The 15,410-nt window shown below is 37.5% G+C and overlaps 1 protein-coding gene across 11 annotated transcripts in view; it reads right to left on the reverse strand.

Moving 5' to 3' along the window:
* Nucleotides 1-15,410, reverse strand: part of LOC131692100 (serine/threonine-protein kinase 10-like) — a 115,989-nt gene that overhangs the window by 74,619 nt on the left and 25,960 nt on the right. For 9 of the 11 annotated variants that reach the window (XM_058978967.1, XM_058978963.1, XM_058978962.1 and 6 more), the window contains exon 2: nt 8,381-8,429. The exons of the other annotated variants lie outside the window; for them this stretch is intronic. The gene's annotated coding sequence lies outside the window, so the exon portion shown is untranslated. The remainder of the gene's footprint in view (nt 1-8,380; nt 8,430-15,410) is intronic. 11 annotated transcript variants of the gene reach the window in all.

Below are 15,410 nucleotides of genomic sequence, written 5' to 3' on the forward strand. Positions count from 1 at the left end.
CCAATTCAAAAACATCAGGACAGAGATGAGCTGTTTACGTTGGCTGCAAATGTTATTGTGGGCACTGGGAATGTCGCAACGCTGCAATCCACCGCTATCATTGCGCACCTAATGAGATGAAGTATTTTCAACTGATCAACGACGGGCAAACCTGAGATTCACTCTCTGTACCGCCGATTCCGGCTCGTTGTGGTATTCGTGTTAAGGCGCTCGTGTTTATTTTATGAATAAAGATTTTCACCTGTGTATACCGCACCGCTGACAGGTTTGTAAAGGAGCGACTTGTGATATTGCATGATGATCGTAGGTCTCCGGCCAGCGACTAACACTGCATGATTGCCACGCAATCGTTCGGATTATGAATGATGTTGATCTTGCTGGGTATGTGGCAATACTAAGGAGAGTCATGTGAATGTTATTTTAAACCATGTACTTCACGAGTGCAAACGTGTATTGTTCATTACGTTATGTTCCCAGCATCTGACCTCGTACATGATTCACCAAAAACAATTGTGCACACACATCTGCCTACCTAACAGTGTAACAATGAAAATCGAGGACGCGCCATCTTCAAGTTCACCATTAATCTGCATATGCACTGGTAATAGAAACTAGAAAGGTCAAATTGGTCTCGGAAGTTCGAATATTTACAATCATCGACTTTTCTTCTTTTTGCACCGGGAACGAAAGATTCGTGAATGGATTCATAATAGGAACTTCAAGGCAGCGGACAGTGAAATATGACACCTTTCCAAAGCAGCAGTATAGAAAGCAGAAAGCCGGATACTGTCTGTGTGGTACGCTTATTACGTAAATAAGAGTGAACGCCCATTGCACACAACCACAGACAACAAACCTCACTGACCGCCACAACAGGTATTCGCGTTGAAAAAGAAGTAAAAAGAGTAAATAACATGGCTGAAACACGTGTGTCGCACTTTTATTGCTGCTTATTGCTATTGATGATCAACCGCTGTCAGGGCAGATACAACGGACGAAGGCGATAGTCAGAATGCCTGAAGCCGACGCCAAGGTCATGTGTTAAAAGCATATTTGCCATAATAAACTGACACAAGCCGGTATGTGAACACGATATATGTACATACCAGATGGTTTCTTCCGTGGATGGACTGATTCCAACAAAGTGTAGTCAAGGAAGGCTAAATAGTCTCCTGTTGCTAGTAGGTAGGCCGACATTCGAACAATAGATTCTATAAACGAATTAACTTATGATCGCAGATATAATGCACTGCTGGTGCCTGTTTTTGGCTAGACGAAACAAACCGTCTAACTTATTCAATCTAATAAGCTCGTTGAGACTCGAGACTTTTATGCAAAGGGTCTTCCAACCACTTCGCTCAGGGGATCGAAGGGTACTTCTGTAAGCTTTGCGAGCCAACTTAAATGGCTTTGATCCGTTTCTGGATCTGCAATTTTCAACTCTTCAAAGGAACTTTCCTAGTCGGCATTCCAACAAGAAGTTTCTCTAGAAACAAGCATAATTCGAAGCGGGCAAATATTCGGCTACTGCGAATAAGCTTGTCCTATCCTCTAAATATGCGGTTACTATGAGGGAGCTTGTCTTACTCGAGACTTCCATCCAATTTTCTCAGGGGTTTAATCGTTGGAAAATACCAAAAATAAAGTTAGTCGCCAAACCATCATCATAGATTAGGAAATACGATATATGCTGATATCTAGTGAGACGCTTAAATTATCAAAGATTATGTATTTGTGATCAGATAATCAGATTGTTAGAGCAGAAAGTTGCATCTAACACCTCTTCTCTGTCAGATCATGCAAAGGTTGAGCAATTTCTTGCATTAAGTATATGCAGATTCGTGATGCTTAAGTATACCATAAATTCAGACCCTCTGCATTAATTCCAATTCAGTGATGGATATTTGCATTATTGCCAATTATAAGGGAAAACCCATTTCTTCTACGGTATGATTCAGCCCTTTTGAAATCATCAGAAGATGATGAATTATACTGAAAAATGTCGAACAATAAACGTATTGCCTACCTATTTTGTCCAAAGTCAGATTTACTATGCCAACACAAATATCGCGAGCTGTAAGGTCGGATATACGACACTATACACCAGGTATTTTGTTGAAAACTGCGAAGACGGAATTAAGGGGTTACATACTTCTTTATTTTACAAAAAAAACGACCACCGACTGTTCGGTTTGAAGCTATTTATCTAAACGGGAAGACACAATACACTCTTCCGTGAAGCAACGGCTCAAAATTAATGCGATCTACACACTCCCAAAGACATCTTTTTGCTCCGTTCCACAGGGTGGCCAGCGAATTTAATTTTTCGAATTCCCAGTTTTCCCGATAATATTTCGATACTTTTCTCAATACTGACGGGATTATGACTGAACCGAAACGTCCTGTCAAGGCACTTTTCGTTTCATACATCAGACGTCATAAGAAGTAAAGCGTGCCTACGCAACACAATGCCATCTCAAGATTATCTTAAAGTTTCATCACTTTCGAAAAACTCTTTGATTATTCTTTTTCAATTTTTCCAGCCTGTTCATTATTGGTTAATTATTGCGACACTTTAGATTAAATGGTAAATCGGCTATAGTTGTCGAAATGAAATCAAAGTTTTACAGTAGTTCAGTATATGTATTTATTTCAGCTTACATACATCGGTAAAACTTTAGAATGAGTTTGAGAAAAATACTCCACATTTGCGATTGACGAACTCCATCAGAGCCAGAACAGTCAATTCCAGTACGTTTTCCTCAGCTTTTTCTACTCCTAATCTTTTCCATTTTCGCCCTCCGCCACTCCTTTGGGCTTTCAAAGTTCGTGCTTCATCATTGTCAAATAGGTTTCGATCTGAAGGAGCTCAAAACAGTTTTGTGGCCACATATATTTCGGCAGAAAATCCACCTGCATAACACTCCTGTACAGTTTTAGAATAGAGGATTCCATAAAAACCGATCGACCGCAAAATATGACCATCGCCGATTTGAACGAAAATTTGCAGTTGTGTTCGGTTTATGATCTTCTCTAGCAATTGTAATATTTTGATACAAGAGCAATTTTACAAAATGGCGTAGACGTTTTTGCGTGCATATCTTTAAAATTTATGATCCAACAAATACAATTAATTCGTGTAAACGTTATTTACATGTCCCCATCATAAATTGTTAACAATCTTATGTTTATTGTTTTAAAGACGAAATAGAAACTTTTGCAGTGTACTTGAATCATGAACATTCAATAAAAAAGTTTTCCTAGCAACAACTTTTGACATATTTGTACAATTCATACTAATTGCTGTCAAAAATGTATTTTTCTTTTTCAATATGATTCTATACGCCATTTGAAATCAAAACGCTCATAACAAAAATTTTCTGAAATATCGTAGTTCACGAGATATTTTAAATTTTGTTCTTACAGCACAATTATTTTGTTTTATGACGACCTTTTCATAAGTTATTCGCATAAAGTATGATTCAACTATATAGTTTAATCATCGGATCCTATGGTTGAATAACATTTTGATTGTTTCGTGAAGCTTTCAAATGGTTTACGAAATCGCCTCGATGTCAAAGGGAAAGTAACAGGAAATGCTAAGGGCCTTTTGAAAAACCTATTATTGTTGGTGGAGTAACGTGAATGAAAAGATCGTAATAAAACAAAATAAATAAATTTAAGATATCTTGAGAACTACATTTCAGTTTGTTATGAACATTTTGATAAGAAATACCGTTTAGAATCATATTCAAAAAGCAAATTGTATTTTTGACTGCATACAGTATGAATTATAAAAGTATGTCAAAAGTAGTTGTTAGGAAACCTTTTCTATTGGAAGCTTCTCCATTATCCAAATACACTGAAAAAGTTTCTCTCGCGTTAAATGCAGTTTAATTTAAAAGAATACTTAGAATCATATTCTGTAATAAAATTTCCGTTTTGTCAATTAGTATAAAATTTAAAAACATGTATAAAGTTATCTTTAGAAAAACTTTTTTACGGATATGTTCTCCAACATGCAATCATATTCAAAACGTCTCTTCTTTTTAGGGACCAATCATAAATTACGTAACGCATTTAGAGAGAAGGGGGCACGACAAATTGTGACATATGGGGGAGGGGGAGTTAGCTATATCGTTACGTAACATGTTTTTACTGAAGAAAAAAAAATGTTTTCTTGGAATTCGTTACGTAATAACGTAATAAGGGAGGAGGGTATAGCGAAATTTGTGACATTTTGTTACATGGGGGAGTCAATTTTGGGCAATTTTTGCGTTACGTAATTTATGAATGGTCCCTTAGGTTTTTGTTGATAAAATATTTTTAACATAAATTTTTTTCTGTGAAAAATGACACCTGTTTTCAGTGCATATATTTTTATGCAGGAGTATTCATTCCCTGTAACTCGTTCTCAGATACTTTTGCTGTATAAAATACGGTAACCGGACAAAGTAAAATTTAATCAAAATCTAAGATGATCGGTCACGATTTTAAAATTTTTGTGACGGATCTTCATCTGAATCCGACACTAACTTAAATATAAACAAGCTCGTTGGACTGTCATTTTTTCGAGTATTTTTACTAATATGTCAACTTGCAATGTCCCATTAGAGCGAACCTAGAGCGACTCGAATCATAAACCTAAATCAATACTACTGTCCAATTAAGCGGATATTAACAACACACTTTAAAGAGAAACTGGACAACATTCCATTCATTTCGGTCATTAAAATATCAAATTAAAACATTAAATCGTGAACCGTAATGCATCATGTTCAACAGATCGCATTAATCGTTTTTTCTTTCATTTTCAGACCTTTGACCGCGACCAATTTTAAGTTAACGTTAAGTCCAATATCGACTAAAACATGAGGAATGCTCGGCATGGAAAAATACCCGCCTGCTACGACGACAAACATTCTGACCCGATACATGTTGATTGCATTTGCTTGCTCATTAAAATATTTGATGCATACGTCTATTTATTATCGCAGCGACATTCGATTGGCAAATCTAGGATAACCAGCACTCAGTTTTGCGATGAATTACACTATTCGATGAAAAATTGGGACCGCATATTGTTTTTCGGAATGTAGCAGAAAAATGTTGAAAAATTGCGTTTTCTGTTTATCTCTAGTACTTCAGGAGCGGTTTATGAACATTTGAAGATTTTTTGTATCATCAATTATAAAAATTGGCACCCAAATAAAAAGTACGTAAGTGGCTATTCAAGGTGTACACTTGACTTCAACACTTAGGACGTCATTAAAATTTGTAATAAATGCCATAAAACGGGGGAACATTGATCAATTTTTTTACAGTTTTTCGAATAACTGTCTTCAAATCAGGTGGATGTAACTGTTTGCATTTTTAAAACAAGTACTGGTACCCATAGATTGAAAACGTCCAAATTGTTTGGCAAATTATTTCGTTTTACCAAAAAAATAAAATAAATTTGTTGTAAATTTTAATTCGTTGTTTTCGGGGAAACTTTGATCAGCAAAATATGTGTATCGAAATAAGAAATAACGCTCCAAATGTTGTGTAAATAGCATATCTGCGGGCGATTTTATGGCCCGATATTATGTCGTCTCGTAAGAAAACAAAATTGCCTGGAAGGATACGGCCGACATTTATCGAACTTTTTCGGGAAAATAGTAGAAATTAAATAGTTAGCAGTAAAAATCTTGGATTTCTTAGATAAATTATTGGACAAACATTTTTACGGTTTCTAAAAAAAGTGCTTAATTCAGTTGAAGTTTATTGATTTCATTAATATACCGTTTTACGGTGGTGAAAATAGTGTATTACGATCACAATGACGTATTTAGAATCCGTCAACTTTACATATTTTCGGAAAAAAAATCACTGCATAATACAGAGCATATTCTCGTAAAACAATATTGGTGATTAATTCTCTGATCAGTAATCATGGAGAATTAATGCTTTAGGTGTTCAACAAAGATATTACCAACAATTTTGTTGAAAACATGCATGTTTTTGTATCTATATATATCAGGTTATTACTTGCATGTAGGTCCATACTTTATTCAAACGATTTCGACTCAAGAGAATTTATTTTAAAAATATGTTTGAGTTGTTGAAATCACTTCTTTCACAAAGAATATTGCTAGCAAATCTTCATTTCTACAGAAAAACTATACGAGCATGAATTGGAAGATATTAAAGCTTTTATGTGAAAAAACACGCACAAAAACAGAATTTCTAAAAAATATGCAAAAAATAAAATTACAAACAACCAATTTTAAAGATGTTTTTATTTTTGGTCCAAGACAACCTACAAAGAAACAAAATGTTTTAAATGAACTGCACCGTGAAAAACCTATCAATAAAATAGTTTTTTGGATATATTCGTTCCGGACCTTGGTTTGAAGATCGTTTTCAGAGTAATTGTGTAACCTTCCTTTATGAATAATGCTTCTTTGTATAGAAATTTCATGTGCGTAAGCTCTGTTCCACTATTAACACAAAAACTAAAACTATTATCAAAATAAAGTTAAATATCAGTCAAAGGGGATATGATGCCTTTTATTAATGCAAATCGGGTCAACTATCTCTAAGAAACAGATATGAGTTTATTTCTGGAACTTACTCAGTATCCCTTAGGCTTCGAACTCGGTTGTATCGGACTGTATTAACTTTTTATGGAAGTCTAACAACAGCGTCGGTTCGATTTGCAGTCTTCGAGACAGCAGGTTTTCTGTGATAGTCTGACGTATTAAGGCCATCTAGTGGTGAACATGCAAGCAATTGGATTTTTTCCAATTAAGCTACATTCCGTTGCTGAATTTGATCTTCTACTTCACCATATTTTGCAACTTATTATTAGTGTGCAGGTTAAATGCAAGGCTAGTACAAGGGTACTGATGACCACTAAGAATGCTTCCTTGAGCTGCTACTAATGACAAGTGCCTTATGAGACCTGCACCGTTTTTAAAACATTTATTCCTGGCAAACTAATGAACATGACGGAAGGTTTTGTTTCACTTCGAAAAACTTAAGTAGTGTGTTTTTATGATGATAAAACTGAAAAACATATCGCCAGTTTACGAAAGTTACGGGTTAAAACCAAAACATGAAACCAAGCAAAAAGGCAGGGTTTGGCAGCTGGGCGAAAAAAAACCAGGTGGCGCATGACAGTAATTCTCGCATAAACAGGTGGTCTGAAGAACCATATTTCGCAATTCCCGGACCCGGCTATAAAATTTTCGCAAGTGTTCGGATAATTTAAAAGGCTTATTATTCATTGATCATCGATTTGATGTAATTTGATATGAAATTACAGTAATATGTAGGTGCACCCGCATTTATTCTATACGAATAACTGTGAATTTTGATATGGCATTCGGTAATGTCGGTACAATGTCTCCTGGAACCCAAACCAAGGCTTAGATACTATCATTCCGTTTTGGAACTTGACCCTCTGTTTCAACAGACTTCGCAGCCAATTCTTAGTGTACAGGACAATTACAGGGCTAGTGATACGAAAAGTTCCGCACATACGAGGAATTATTTATGAGACCTGCACCTCTGAACCGCCAAAGCAGCGATCGTTTTTCGGTTGCCCAAAACCAGCTAATATGTCTCTAAATTATTTCAGAACGTTGACATTTATGATTATTATTTATACTCAGGTTATGCTAAGACACACGTCGAGCTAGGAGTTGTATGAGTATTGAATATGGCTCACGTGGCCCTCTGTCAGATCCCATGGGATTTATTTGTAAAGCCAGAACCGGTTTTCTGAACTGACCAACAAGTATCGTTAATAAATCTTGAATAATTTCTTGATCATTTGCAAGTGGTTTAGTTGAAATTGGTCAACAAATGAGAAAACTAGAGCCAAATAAACACCTAAATTTTAAAATGATAAGTACATTGAAAACGCAATTTTTTTCGCACAGCTGCCCAACACCTTCTTTTGGCGGGGTAAATTTTTTAACTCATAGGTGTAGTTTCGAGTTAGTACACGACCAAATTTCAATAATATAGTACTGCTGTAAAGTAACTTGCCAATATTTTTTACCACACGAAAAATATTTTTTTTCTCGTTTCTCTCAAGTTTTCAACTTTAAACTCAAATATAAATTTACATAATGATTTCAAAAAGCAGAAAATGTATTTGAATGATAGGTCGGAATACTTGGAAGAGGTTTTAGTTGTGTTGACAACACAAAATCGATACAGCGATTCTGCTGAACCCCGTCAAACGATGGGGTTGGGCAGCAGAGGGTCAATTTGTAAAGGTGGTTTCATCAACTCTTTTTTTGGTTTTATATTTACATAAATATAATTTGAGGAATCTCCAAAAATAGTAAACATGACGTTAACTATTTACAACTGTTAGTATACTTACTGTCCAGGTTATTTGCAGTGGGATATCGCGGGTTAAAGAAAACCATTACCTGCAAGCAAACAAAAAATAAAGAACATGAGTTAATTATTGCAAGTAATCTGATTCCTTTAATTAGTAGTAGCCATGTAAACGTCAGTCATGTTTAATTTGCAACGGAATTTTCAGAGTTAAAAATCTAGATCTGTTAATGAAACCAACATTTCTTCTCTCACTCTCTCTCCCTCTCTGTTTGTTACTACAGTCAGAAATATTACGAAAATGGATCAATCATGAAAACAAAGGCGCTCTTGCAGAAGCAGAATTGAAGTTCCCCCGAATCGATTTTGAAGCAGACATAATGGCAATTGGAATGCTGTTTCGCAGTTTATTCGACCGACAGCAAACGATTAACCGGCCGTGCAACAGTGCCGTTACCATTTTTCACTGTCTTCGCAATATCGTTTTGCGTATTTTGTTTTCTCGGGTTGTTATGTTTGCGATTTCGGTTCACTGTCGCTCAGTGGCGTTCGTTTGATTGTGTCAGTGCGCGGATCCATTAGCATTTTTTTCCATACATGTGTACCAAGAGGCAATCACAATCAGCCGTTAACGGCGACATCGATAGATTGGGCACGCCGCTCGATGCGTTGTCCGCGATAAGATGACAAGATACGCTCGTTCTGATGGCAAATTAGATTGCACGAAGTCCGAGGCACATTGTATTATCATGACAGGTGCTAGCGGTTGAAATCCAATAAATTAGAACCATGATTGGCCACAAAACAAATTTTAAACTGCACACACAGTCAATGGGCTACGGATAACAATAGAAGTCTATTGAATGAAACTTATATATTTTTGGATTCTACCGTTCTACGCTTAATTGTCTTATGTGGGGGATTGGTGTGGGATTGCCCATCTACATGGGGCTATTATACGTAGTATGACAGTTATGCGGACGCACGTATCTCGGATTAAGTTAATCTTTTCGTTTTGTAGCTCTACCACTCGACACGTGTGGTACGTCATTACAAATGTTGAATTAGGCGTAAAATATCCGATAGACCGTTTCAACTGTTTCTGCTGGGTACAAACGACTTTTGATTACACAAAGTAAGCTCTTCATTGCGGTTAATTTAATCGCTCAATCTAGAATATGACCGGATTCGAAACTAAAATCAACTTGAAAATTAGTAGAACAAGATAGCCAGAACGCTACAAAATGTATAAATATTTTTTAAAAGGTACATTCTTGAACTAGAAGAATCGGAGTAAAGTGACGTGCATATAAAAAAAAGTTAGTGTTTTAAAATGATCGCATGGAAACAACAAATCGTTTAAGACAGTCGGTTAGTCAGATTATTCTAGTGTTATCCTAAGGCTACAGGCAAAGCAGACCAGGCCGCATTTAACTGGAATGTTTGAGATAGTATAAGAACATGTAGGTAGTGCCTGCGCAATAATTATAAATTCGTATCAGCGTGAACATGTGTTCTAGCGATGTTTCATATTAAGTTATTTATGCAGTTTCGCAGTTACGCCTTCGTCATAATGATAACTTCCATTTTATACCGTACTGTGCTACGCTTTTGGGATTCGTAGCGCCCTGATGGCACGGGCGCAGTTGTGAGGTGAGGGTGGCAAACAAACAAACGAAGTGGCAACGGGCATATGTGATGATACAGTTTGCATTTAAACCACTAATTGAGGTAAATTTAAGTGGAACCATGCGGACGCAACGGAATGGTGTATTTTTAGCTAAGGTGCTGCTTCGATGGCAAAGATAGATCGAGGAAACGGGAATAAAAACAATCATAAATCACTGAAGATATAACAGAATAGGTAGATGAATAATTGGTGGGCAGCATTTTTATCGTGTGTGTTCAAAGAAATACGTTTGTTCTATTATATAAAATTGTCAATGATGGATTGTTTACATAATGGATGACGTATTTTATACAACGTGAGTTTGAAATATTATTAGAACACCTGGTTTGGACTTGACAAAGAAGTAATGAAATAATTCTTCTGGTACGGCGATGTGTCCTTTGATATAATGACAACTGAAAAAGTACTACTATTGTAGTATTAGGGGACTTAAATTGGGATCAATTATAAATGTAGCCCTAAAGGTTAATTGCCAACTACTTCATGGTGTACGCATGATGGCAATATTGCACAAAGTAGTCCGCAAGGGTAGGGGTCAACACCCTAGGACTTGAACTTATACTGCTACTTTACTGTTAATATTCAAATTGAAACCAAACAATAAGCCCACTACGTCAACACATGAAACATTCAGTGTTGCGAATTTGGGATAATTAGTAAAACATATTCGCGTATTTCAACCGGCTATTCAGCGTTGCTTTCATATTCCATGCGTGTTCGGTCCGTTCAACTCATAAAAACGGAGACCGCAATCCATCTTGATGTCTATCCTATATCGTAACTTGTTAGCGTTCCCCGCACACAGGCCGGTATCGCGTTACATAAGCTTGTTCGAACATCAGAGCGCTGCCGGTTATTTAATCTGTGCCTATCGGTTTGTTTGCCAATTAGGAATGATCGATTCTGGTAAACCGCTGGTCAAGCCAAAAGCTCAGGTGGGTATGACACTCCGAATATTCAATTACATCACCTTCAGACATCAACAGCATATGATGAGGGCGTATTCGAAAGATTTGCCTTACCGTTAATTGAGAAGAAAAGGACCGACTATTATGACAATCGATTTAAAGTGAAAGATTAATGGCTTCAATTTACAATGCAACATTCATAGCGTTATCTACCCTCAAAGAGTAACACTTTAATACTTAAGTTTGCGCGTTATTTGATCCAATAGCATACTTGCCATTGCTGCCACCTCATTTGTGTACGCATAGCAAAAAGTAATTCCCAAAGAACAGGTTTTACGGCGGCCTACATGAATGGATGATTGCGTGCACAATTTTTTTTTTTAATTGTCTGCAAAAACATTCTTTGATCGACCTAATTTAGGCATTGCTTGTTTTTATTGCAACCCATTACAGGTTGTATACAGAAAACGAAAAATGTAGAATCATAATGAATAAAAACATTTGAGAACTCGTATACAAAATTTACACTACTCGTAGTGATGAATAGTAACATACTGGGGTCCAGTTTTAGAAAAAAAATCAACACGAATAATTTGAGACACGTGTAATGTATAGGTGTATTCTGTGCCAAGCTAGTGAAGCAGTGGCAAATGAAAGCAAGCAAAAAGACAGCTTTAATCTATAGCACTACATGTACTGGTGCGGTGCGTCCACTACAGGCGTAGTGTTTAGAAAGAGTGAGCAGAAGGCTTACTCACATTCCTCCAACGAGACGAGAAGATAGCAACTTCGGTTTCAAGTGGCAGCCTGTCCATTCACTACAACTAGCACGACCATGTACCGGTGAGTAATGAAGCTCCGCGTTTCGCAGAGTTGGACAAAAGGGGTTGGACCTTCGATATTTTGATGATTGATAATGGATCATTAGATATGATAAATATGTCTCATAAAGGATCATCAAACATAAAAAATAATCCAGAACAATCCTCAAAATCGAAAGTTATTGCACCTTAAGCACGTCTCCTCATCAGTGGCTCAAAAAACATGAAAACAACAAGAAACTTATCTTTTGCGTATTTTTTTTAACAAACAACCCAACTAAAAGTTTTTTTAAATGTCAAAATAAATAGAAATGATGGATTTATTACCTGAAACCTCATTACAAGACTCAGCACTCGATAACATGGTGGTCATTTTCAAAGTAAAATCGTGTGCTGAATCCGAAAATGAAATTCAAACAAATTACAGTAGAACAATTTTCGAAGAGCAGTGGAAAAAATGAATTTCTCCCTTCAAATAAAACGTACGTTTAGTAAAATGCAAATATCTTCGGTTATAGCGCATCGATATGAAATATTACTATGTTAAATCAAAAGGTAAATGAATGTACTTTCGATCGTATGAACATAGTGTAACTAATGGTACGGACGTTATTTTTTTTCGAGAGTTGTCCTACTGGAGCTGTAGAGCTAGGTTCTCGGAAGGGCACCCCGTCAGAATCACATACTACAATTTGCAGACGAGACAGGCAATGTCGCCCAATAAAACACTGCAATGGGCCAATTGTAGCGGGCCGTGATTCTGAATGTGATATTCATTGTACGGTTCAGGTATGTGCGGACGTAGGGACTCGCGATCGCATGTATCATGGCGAAGGGTTCGAGCATTTATACGTTAACGTGTTCGATCGCGTATGTCGCGTGTGCTAACGTGTATGTAACCTCGCGTATATAAAATCTATTTTATAACCGTGTGCATTTTGCATATTCGCGTGTGTTCTTTGGATAATCGTGCGCGGACCGTGAATCTGATACTTTATATTTGGTGTACGGCTCAGATGCTAAATGAAAGTGAGATCTTCCATATGACGAGTTCCCGGCGATGTCGCCGTAGAGCGTGTGGTCTAGTGGATATGAGCTTTATATTTTTGATTGGTCCAACTGAATGTATGGACCTAAATTACTAGAATGAAGGCTAAAGATTTCCGGACGTGACCGATTCATGATCGCGCGCGTTTGCGTATTCGCGTTCGTAACTTCGTAAGTACTAAAACGTTCACATAATTACCGGAGTGTTGTCAAGTTTGCGCGATAGCGGGCATAGGTGTGCGTAGATGATCGCGAAGGGCTTAGGCGTTCGTATGTTGACGTGTTTGTCGCGTGTGCTCGCGTGTGTGTGACTTCGCGTGTATAAATTCGATTTTGAAACCCTGCGGCCATTCATATATTCGCGGACCGTCATTCTGATATTTAGTTTGGTGTACGGATCACATTCTGACAGGGAGTGAGTTATCCCATATCACTAGAGTTCCCGGTCATGTCACCATGGAACGTTTTGTCTAGTGGATATGGGAGCAATTTTTTTTTAATTCTTCAATTCTATTTTTTTTTTTTTTTTGAATTAACATGGACCTAGACTGTTGGTACCGAGGATAGAGACTTCCGGACGATTCCGATTCATGATGGCGCGAACGAGGGAGCTTGTAGATTAACGCTTGAGATCGCGTTGGTAAGTTTATGAGCGCTGAGACGTTAACCTTATCACCGGGGTATAATCATGCTTGCGAGTTGGTGGGCGTAGGTTGTTTAGAAAATCGCGAGGGGTTCTAACGTTTGTACGCTAACGTGATTTTCTAACATATTTGCGTGTGTTGTGTGTTCTTGAATGGTCGCGCGAACCGTGAGTCTGATATTAAATTTTCGGTGTGCGGCCAGAATTCTGGCAGAGAGTGGGATCCCTTATATCGATAAGCTTCCCGGTTATGTCGCCATGAGACGTGCCGCCGAATAGGTATGAGCGTATTTGCCCAATTGGTCCAGCTGAAGGCATGGACCCAGGCTTCTGGGATCAAGGGTAGACCTCCGGACGTGACCGATTCGTAATCGCGCGCGAGGGCATTTTTGTAGGTTCCCGCTTGAGACCGCGTTTGAGAATGTGTGAGTGTTAAGATGTTGGCTATCACCATCTTTGCTGACCCAGCTGAAGGCGAGAGTAGAATGGCAGTATAGGATTCGAAAAGAAGAGATAAAAGACAATATATGAGAGACGCAATAGATAAAACAGGTACAAGATACAGCTAAAGTTATGATCATAACATGAAAGACATACATTAGTACTTCAAACACTACTAATACTTGAATACCCAACCACCACACATAGCACATCCTTTCTCAATTATCTATTTGTTACTAGTTGTTTATGAGCGGGTGAATAGAAGAAAGATAAAGAACAGAAAAAGGCTCCTATCAGCCCTCCCGGCCTCCTCGATACAACGCTATCGAGGCGTATTTTCATCAACATCTTGAAGCGGGCTTCTTATATAAATAAAATCTTACGTCATAATGATTAGTGGATTATTGACATAAGAACTAATTAACCTCTAGTAGTAGCACTTGGTGCAAATAGAAACCAAAAAGAGCGAAGGGTCCTTATATTTAGATAATTCTATTTAGTCTATTGTGGCCTGATGATGTTTACAATACCGTCAATCCTCCTGCGAGAGGGATAAAGAAATAGATATTAATAGATAATAGAATAGATAAGATAATAGATAACACAGAAATAGATATTACATGCATCTAAACCACTTTTAAGTGTTTGGTGATGTGGTTCACGTGGATTGGATTTCTTCAAAAACTACGTGTTTCAGTTTATTAAGTTGATCTAGTTGAGCCTTAACTAGTGGCTGAACAGTATGTTTAAGAGAAGGTTCCATCCATAAGAGATTGTCATCTCTGTTTCTTAAAACAGCGCATCCGATTCGTTATAAACGAGTGTTACTCGCCATCTTCACGAGCCAGAGCGACAGAGCGATTTAAGAGATAAAAACAGCCACCTTCAGTCTGATCATCTCTTATAGATGACAGTCCATCGATCCGAATCGAATGACTCGATCACTATGCTCAAGATCAAATAAGTCCCCAAACAACCGAACCAGCGTGTTCCATTTGAAAGTAGAAACATCCATATCAGCCGTCCGCCAAAACACTCGATCGAATGATTATTAGTCATGAGATTCAGAGATCAATGAACCAGCACTCGATCGGATCTCCCACTCTTATCGACCAAGCAAGAGTACGCGCCTATTAGGCTCATCACCCAAGCCCAGGGAGCTACACGCTCCACAACGCCCTTATACACATATCGAAAACTTATGATGGTGCAAAATATAAAATGCTGGCACTAGCTTCACGAATGACGAATTATCCACCTATTTCGTCACGTTTTGTTCTACTATCAATTTATTTTAAGTTATTAAAACGTCTAGAAGTTTGCAATTGGAAATTATATTGTACTCACATAGACTTCTACAACGTATCGATTTTACTGCACTAAAACTTCAATATACTACAATACATTGCGTAAAACATCTAAGTGCACTTACACGATATTCTAGTTCGATTGCCTTGTACGCAGCTCACCTAGGTTCGATTCTCAACCCCGCACATAGGGTTAGAGATTTCTCTAACACGAAA

This window comes from Topomyia yanbarensis, chromosome 3, assembly GCF_030247195.1.
Source record: "Topomyia yanbarensis strain Yona2022 chromosome 3, ASM3024719v1, whole genome shotgun sequence".
Lineage (NCBI taxonomy): Eukaryota > Metazoa > Arthropoda > Insecta > Diptera > Culicidae > Topomyia > Topomyia yanbarensis.